This window comes from Tachysurus fulvidraco, chromosome 19 (genome assembly GCF_022655615.1).
Source record: "Tachysurus fulvidraco isolate hzauxx_2018 chromosome 19, HZAU_PFXX_2.0, whole genome shotgun sequence".
Taxonomy (NCBI): domain Eukaryota; kingdom Metazoa; phylum Chordata; class Actinopteri; order Siluriformes; family Bagridae; genus Tachysurus; species Tachysurus fulvidraco.
Genome location: NC_062536.1, coordinates 14,488,041 through 14,496,865, shown reverse-complemented (window position 1 = coordinate 14,496,865; position 8,825 = coordinate 14,488,041).

The following is an 8,825-nucleotide window of genomic DNA, read 5'->3' as shown; positions in this document are numbered from 1 at the left end:
GAAGGAGAGCTAACAGCTTAGAGATGTTGCTGGTTAGTCTCCTTATGCTGGTCCATGTATGGTTCCACTGCTTTCCACACCTAAACAAACATCATTATTGTTGCCATCAATAATGTCTATAAACAACACAACTAGGCAACTGAATTATATGTCACACTTGAAAAAAAAAACACTCAGAAAAACATTGTGAAAGTGATATGACTCACCTTTTCCTCTAGGAGGAGTTGGTGAGCTGCTTCGATATCACAGCTCATGGTACGATCATTGTCCCAAGGCCTAATGGGAAGTTAACAATCTGTACAAGTGACATCACAAGCTAAAAACAATACTGACATCACCAACAGGATGTAGCACATTTGTCCTTTATGACTGCATCTCTGTGAAAGGAAGTTCGAATGAGAAGACAATTCTCAGTGTTTTTAAGTGATTTGATGATGAACAATTACTAAAACAGCTGAACAGATATCTAAATTCTAGACCTCTTATTTGAAATTCTGGGCATATTAGGGCTTAGTCTTGGTGATCACATGACTACAGCGTGCAGCAGCTCGTAGACCTTCTCCAGAGGTGCTGCGTAAGCAAGTAACTCTATGGCAAGGACTGCAAACAGAAATAGAAAGTAAATAAAAGAGGTTTATCCATTTTACCCATTTCTAATCATTGTGGACATAACAGGCTATACCCTGCTCCACGTGCTCGACCACCTTCAGGGCCTCTCTGGCTGCCCAGCCACCCATAGACACATGGTCCTCTGTAGCTGCACTGGTGGTTTTAATTTATGTTCATTTATACTGTTACCAACACAGCAGAAAATATAAAATATACACAAGCATGGAATTAGATTATCACCCAGGGCATAAAGCCTGAATTTAATCCTCCATCTTTCACCGGGGAGATTACTGAGTGAGGGATTATACAGCCTCTTGATGCTCACTAATACTCCTATAGCCAGGAAGTCCAGAGCCTTAGAAAGGAAGTGAAAAAGGATGTAACTTCAGTACATTTCCCATGTTTGATATAAACACTTTCTTATTTTTACCTTAGACAAGCAGCCTAAAAGAATTAAGCCATTGCCTTGCTTTGTACCTTAGCAGGATATTCCCTGTGGAAGTTTCCTCCTGAAATAGTAATTGCTCGTTCTAAAAAAAACAACTAATTGTAACAAGGTTAAGTAGACTAGAGGAGGTACTGTATGTCACTGTTTAGTGTTAATTGTACAGTGTAGATGTAGTCACAAGTTATTCATGTATACTGTGCTATACCTTGGGGCAGAGCTGGACTTAAACAGAGGTGTCACACATTGTGCAATTCTGAACTTAAGACTTTAGCACACTATGTCACAGTTAGCAGAATTTGTCATGCAGAATATTTCAGCATTCATTCCAGCACCACTGTTTAATTTTATGCCAAATGTTTTTGGGCTATACGCAGATTATGTAATAGTGTGAAATGCCTTTAAGGAGTAATAAGAAACTATGAATTAATCAACATCCCTTTAAAGTGCAGTGTGAACGTCATGCACTGAGGCTTAATCTGCTATAATGCTTATCTAAAAGATGAAACTAATTAACTAGTCAAAGTGAGCTGAAATCGTAGCAGACGTGTACTTCAGATTATCCTTGAAGCCATTATTTGAATGTGTAAGCATGTGAAAGAGAATACAGGATTATCTGTGGCTATGTTTTCTTCACACGTGTTATCGTGTCTTTGGATACTCCGTGCACCTACCAAAAAAAAATCTGTTTTTATTTCTTATAAATAACTATTCGTTCTTTATTTTTATATTGTATCAGGGTTCAGCATCTGATTGGTTACCTGAGGGCAGCATTGCATTGTGTAGGCATCCTGATCTCTAAAGTAGGATTTCTCATTTATAGAAAAAAGAATTTGTGCCTCAGATGTTTATTACTAGTAAGCAAGCAACATGGAATTTTCAAGATAAAAAAGTCCTCACTAAATAAAAGAGGATTGGATGGGTAACTGCCAGAAAGCCAAAAGTCAGAGAGGAACAACTTAACAATTTTAAATAGGATAGGTTACACTTCTCCCTCAAATGATTGATGTGTAATCCAAAAATGCTGGATTTGGATTAACAGAAGAAAAATTCTAAGCAATACTACAAATAATACATCACCTAATATAACTCTTCACCAGGCCTTCATGAGTTCATGAATAAGTAAAGTGTAAAATACAGTATGCAAATCCATACAGTACATAAACCATTTGCCTAAGACTGTTACAGTGCATGGATGTGTGTTCTACCACAACTCCACAACTGGTTAGCTTTGAACATGCCTGTTACTCGAGGATTGGTCTTCATACCAGTTACGATATGCAATTAGATCTTACCACATTATCCACTCCTTATTACACAGCTCTGTTTTCTCTTCAGACCAGCTTGTTGTTGTGCTCAATTTCAAGTGGGAAATTTATCAAGCTAAGTCTCACTTAGTCTCAATAGTTGTCCATTTGAATTAAAAGACTAGCTCTGATTGTATTTGATTTTAATTAACATTTAATGTATTTTTATTGCATTTGTTTGAGGTGTGACAAATCCCAGATTATGGGAGGCTAGGCTAATGTGCTTTTTGTTAGTGCCAGAGGGGAAATGTTAGTTTGCTTGGTAGCACAAACAAATGGGTGCGGTGGGCCTGTCTTCCTGATGGCTTGCTGTCGACAAAAATAGGCACAGGCTATGTGTGCCAAAATATCTGAATTTAATTGTGCACAAGTTGTAGTCTGTATTCAGTAATGTGCTAGAAACATTTTAAATGTCAATCATGACTTGTTTACTTGTTTACAAGCAATGATGACTTGCTTACATACTGTACAGACTGTGTCTCAAATAACTTCCATCTTTGTGAGAACATACAGCATGTTAGCATGTCATGTCTTGCTTCTTTCTTAAAACTTTAGAGTATCCGTAGGCAAAAGTAGTAAAATTACAGTAATTGGGGTATTAGAGTTTAATCCTTTGTTTAAATGTCTTTGTTCCATCACTTCAGCAGTCTGGTACAGGAAGGGGGTGTTTATTTATACACAGTAGACTTGTGTTCTCATAGATATTATCTATATTGCCCACCAGCAGTAATTCTGTGCACTTTATTAAGGATAGTGTGTTTTTGTTTCTCACTCTGACTGTTTTGTCTTTAAAATGAAGGTCCAGTGTACCACTGAAATTTTTAAATGTACAGTAATGGTGCCAAAAATTAATACCCAAGATCATTAGTGGTATATTTGAGCATTTATTTAACCTTATTTCAAATGGCTTAAAATATATTTAAAAAAATGCAGAAATGACACAAGACTACCGCTGAAGCTCCACCTTCTTATTAGTTAACATACAATAAATTCCCACCTTTCTCCATACCGTTTAACTCTTCATCTCAGACGTTTGAAAGGTCAAGAACTGTAACGACTGTAAAACTACATTTACTTAATTTAATATTTATTATTTTACAACATATGTTCTGCATGCTCACCTGATGCTCTATACAGTTTCTCAAAATATTCCCATTGGTTCCTCACTTTTTAAACATGCATTGTACAAGAACACCTATCTAAGTGTTTAGTGGAGGACATGGTAGAGGACATTCTCAGAGATCTCCCACATCGTGTCATTTAGTTGAGGGTATGAGCAACACTTTAAAATAAATATTTTAGGTCCAGTGGGAATAAGGGGGCATCTTTGTATACATTCCTTGTTTAGAAAAAAGAAAAATAAATCCATTTTATTTGTATAGTGATTTTAACAAAAGACATTTTTATTTTACAGTTTAGTTTTGACGCTTTTCTGAGAGACAACTAAAGAAAAACGCTCTTGTGGCAACTGAGTAGGAACTTTCGAATTATCGCCTTGTTAATTTTACACATTTCGAGGTCATTTTTGAGCAGACTGCTTGAGAATGTGTAAAGAGAGCTGCAAGACCTTCTTACAGGTGCTTGTACAAAGACAAAAGCAGCTTATTTGCATGTGTATTGAATTGAGTTGCTCTGTACATGTGTTACGGCTTTCATTGTTTCTTTAAGAATCCATTCAGGCAAAACGTGCAGGAGGTGACATCATGCTGCAATGCCAATGAGCAGCGGAGTGAATGCTATAAGATTCGGAGCTCGAAGCTTATTTTGCAATCCTTGCAATGCCCTGCCCTGGCATTCAGCTTTTGGAATTCCTTCCCCATTAGCTCGATCAAGGGGCTCTGAAGGACTATCTTTCACTCTTTGCTCACCAGAGGCCCTCAATGGTGGGAGTATTCCAGGAATGTGAGTTTACATTTGCACCTGCATTCATACATTCATCTTTAGTGATGTTGTACCAAGCATCAGCGGTGCAAATTTTTGAGCTCAAGTCCTCCCTCAGATGAGTCATTGGTCTCAAGCTCTTTCACCCATTTTTTTTTTCCGAGTAGGTCACAGTGCCATGCGGTTTTGATGATGGAACTAATTGGAGAAAAATAAAAGGCTAGCTTTCCATCATGGCCAATAACAGATGTACCATAAGAGCAGAGAGCACATAAAAAAACAAATTTGTGAGCCATATTGTAATGTTAGTTCATTTTATATAGCATATGCATTTAAATGTCAGTGTACCGAACGCCTGCCATCCCTACCGGTTTCTTCCAGTGATGTATAGTTCCATTGTCTCTGGTTGATGTTGGAAATGGAACTCCATACAAAACAAGATTTAAAATTCAATAGCTGCTGTCATGCTTATGTATGAAAACATCCTCAACTGCTTTCACTTCCTTTCTTTGTGATACACTTTGTATCACTTTGTGTTGAGTGTTTTAATCATTGCATGCAGAGCTTCGAAGATTGCCTCTGATTATGAGATAGAGTTGTATTATCTGTGCAGGAGCATGTGAGCTTGTCCAGGAATGAAGTATAGAGAGGGTGAGTTGTAGGAGTTGACAGGACACAGAACACTCTGCACCTCCTTATCAGAGGCCTGGTACCAAGCGGAGCCGATGCCTGGGGGAGGAAAACTCTATGTGTGTGCGCAAGTGCTTAAGTGACTCCATACAAGTATTTGATCAAAGACATTTTTGACATGTTTCTTCTTTTAACTGTTTTTAGTGAATGTGTAAGTTATGCTGCAAGCTATGTCACACAATATTCTCCGAACAGGTCTCTAAAGATGATTATTTTCCAATGGTCTTTTTCATAAACGTCTAATGGATATTTAGCTGTTGGGAAAATTATTATTAGTTGGATCTGAGCTTATGCTTAAGGTTAAAATCAAAATACCAAAAGAAACTGAAGCACAGGAGTAAAACCTGCAGGGAGATAAATAAATAACACAACACTCCTCAAACCTGATGATTTTTCTCAGCTAAGCCCAATGAGGATACTGTAGATGGTTGGCTGCAAACCATCTACAGACCCGGAAGCTCCTTCAACCAGACATTCTCAAACATGAGGAAGAAGAAGAAGAAGAAGAAGAAGAAGAAGAAGAAGAAGAAGAAGAAGAAGAAGAAGAAGAAGAAGAAGAAGCCACATGCAGTGTGTGTACTGGTCTATAGTGGAAAGGTGGAGTATTAAGAAGTCCTGTCTTTAATGGTCAATATACAGTACATTCATATTCATGTCTGTGGTACCAAGCTGTGTACATATAGTGGAAATAGGATTCCTCATCATTGGAGCTAGTCAAGAGGGTCAAGTTAAGACAGTAGTGATGGTTTAGGCACCTTATTAATTAGGCTACATCCTTGTCAGCCTCAGGAACCACTGAAAAGGTTAAATAAGACTGCTGACTTGGAAACATCTGGGAATCAACTGATTTCACAAAGAATTGGCAGAACAGAACCTAGTGGCCTGAAGAGTAAGTGTTACCACAGATGTTTTATTCAACAATACTAACCTAGCCAAGTCAAAACAGAAATGTTTATATAGTTATCACAGTCTATCCCAGTCTATTCATTTAAAGTCTACTTCCTGATAGTGTGGTCTGAAAGAAAGCACAGTGTGGTGTACTGTGACCGGATCACTGTCACAATGCTTTAATTAACATTTTCTGTGACTGTTCATGTTCTAACAAGGATAATGCACCGTCAGCCCAATTCTTTGCATCTAAAACAACAAGAAAACATTCCAAAGATATTCCTGTCAAGTGGCTCCACCCCATGTGGACAAGCTTAGCAATGACCTTTGACTTACCGACTTTCTTTAGTTTGGATATCTATCTTTTGCCTGATATCACAAAGCCATGTGGATTTATCAGTTCATGCTACTGTAAAGCTCCCCACTGTGACAGATACAGCAAGGACAGCAGATCCACACCAGTGCTCCACACACCCTAGATGGGCAGTGAACCTACTCCAGATCTCTCAAAGGGAATAGCCTCAGTCTAAAATGCTTTGATAAATGGATGGGGCCTGATGAATGACCTGGGACAGAGGATATGTCATTTACATTTATGGAATTTGGCAGACACCCTTATCCAAAGTGACTTACCTTTTTATGTAAATGAGCAGTTGAGGGTTAAGGGCCTTATTCAGACCCCAGCTGTGAAGGCAAACTCACAACCTTTTGATTGGTATTACAACACCTTAACCACTAGACACGTAACATTGTATGCATAGGATGCATATGCTATAGACCACATTTCCTGATAGTGTGGTCTAAAGACTGTGATGGTGAAAAGACAACTACAGTAAGACTGTGCAAGACTGCAGTAATTCTTAAGACAGGGATGGTGAAGGCTTTTAATTTAGCTGTTATTACATCACAGAAAGGTTCTGTTTACGCACACTGTGGGAGGGACACAGGAAGCAGGCAACTGTGGCTTCCCCGGGAACATTAGTAGGGCGATTCCAGCCTTTCTATAGGAGGAAATGGCATGCATAGGCGTGGGTGTAGCAGAGGCCATTTCCAGTCTGCTACACCCCATATAATTCATACATTCCCAACACAGAAACAGCATATCATATAGTATGAATGAGTAGTCGATACATCACCAATAATTTAGTGAGCTCAGCTCAGGCTGCTTTAGAACACTTTCTGAAGCAGAGTTTAAAAATGTGGTCACTATTATAGGTGCCACCTATCTGAAATATATTTGGAAAACAATGATATATTCAGGTTAAATACCATGGTTTATGAATTGTAATTTTCATTGTAATTGGTTCAGCACACACTTACAATATGTAGATGGAATGTGCAGTTACAGGAAAATAATCAGTAGCTCTGATTCTTATGTTTTTTGTCCGGTATTATTTTATAATGATGACCTGTTTATGCAGCAGCAAATTGGTGACACTTAATGAATGAATCAAAGAACAATACAATGAAATATCCACGTCTAGTCTTTTTGCTATCTCTCTCTCTGAAGGTTAATAAGACTTGTCATGTATTCATCTAGTGAGAAACCAAAAGCACAAAGCCATGTCCTGAAGACATGGAAACCGTAAGGCAACGGCACTATATCAATGATTAGTTAAATACCAGCACGTTTTTAATCCGTTACCGATTAGTCTTTGATTATGAGAAGCAACACAAAATCAATAGAAATACAAAATACAATACAAAAGCCATACAAATTCCTGTATAAGTTGTTACTATAGAATTGACAGCATTAATATTAGTGTGTTAATAAAAACCTGTGATGTGAATTCAACAGCAGCGGATGATGGCTATAATATCTGTGGTAAATGCATTATAAGGTGTCTTTTATAAGAATTGTGTTGAAGTGAAAGTGTGTTGAAATGTCATTGTGTATGCCTCTCTTTAGTCAGGCATACACATAATACACCCCATAACCTTGTGCTCCTGTAGATCTGATCAAATGCACATTATCATCAAGTGCTGGTTAATATTATGAACAGCAGCTACACTAATTCCTCTCCACTTGCTTCCCTTTTCTTACCCATCCTGAGGCATCCAGAGATACAGCTTAAGTTACGTTCTGCTTCATAAAGATTTCGGACTTTCGGTGAGAAGAGATCAACCCTGCAAAGATCCTGAGTCATCTAGAGATGTACCAGCAAATCCGACTATTATCTAGTCGGATTTGTGAGGATTCGAGCATTCAAAGAGAAGATGCCAAATACATTTGGTCTTTAATGTTATTAATAATTTATAATAATAATTTAATCTAATAATAATTTATTATTACACCCTCCAGTGTCACCCAAATGTGGATGAGGATCCCTTTTGAGTCTGGTTCCTCTGAAGATTTCCTCCTCTTTGTTCTAAGGAAGTTTTTTTACCACCACAGGCACTTCTATCACCACAGGCTTGAGGCGCTATACAAATAAAATTCAACCGAATTGAAAACTGAATGTAGGAAAATGCATTTCCAAATTGTGATTATCATATTAAATCCATGATTGGAAGTGTCTGTAATACAAATGCAGCTTTTCCTTGAGCTAAGTAAATAAATCAGACCGTTATCTAAGGAGATAAGACAGACTCAGTGATGGATATGTAAAACCTCCAGGACGAATATCCTCACTCGGTATCAGATAGTAGCTTGTTAAACACTAGAATCTAGAAACACTAAACTAAAGAAATATCTAATATCTAATCTGTATTGAAAAAATGATCAAAATGATACTATTTGGAAAACGCTAACTAAAACCAGAAGAAAAACATGTCCACTGTGGATCTGTAGCTTTACAGTTGCATTTTCTGGTAAACTGAGTTTAAACTTGAGTCACATACTGGTGTTGTTGACCTAGTCAACTGAGTTTAAACGTGAGTCACATACAGTACTGGTAATTGTGCGGAAACACCCAGCCTTTTTCCTTTAACACAAAACTGTCCAAAAAGCAAATACGGCAACAGCTGTCTGGCTCACTGCTATCTGCTTTAACCTTTTAACAGAC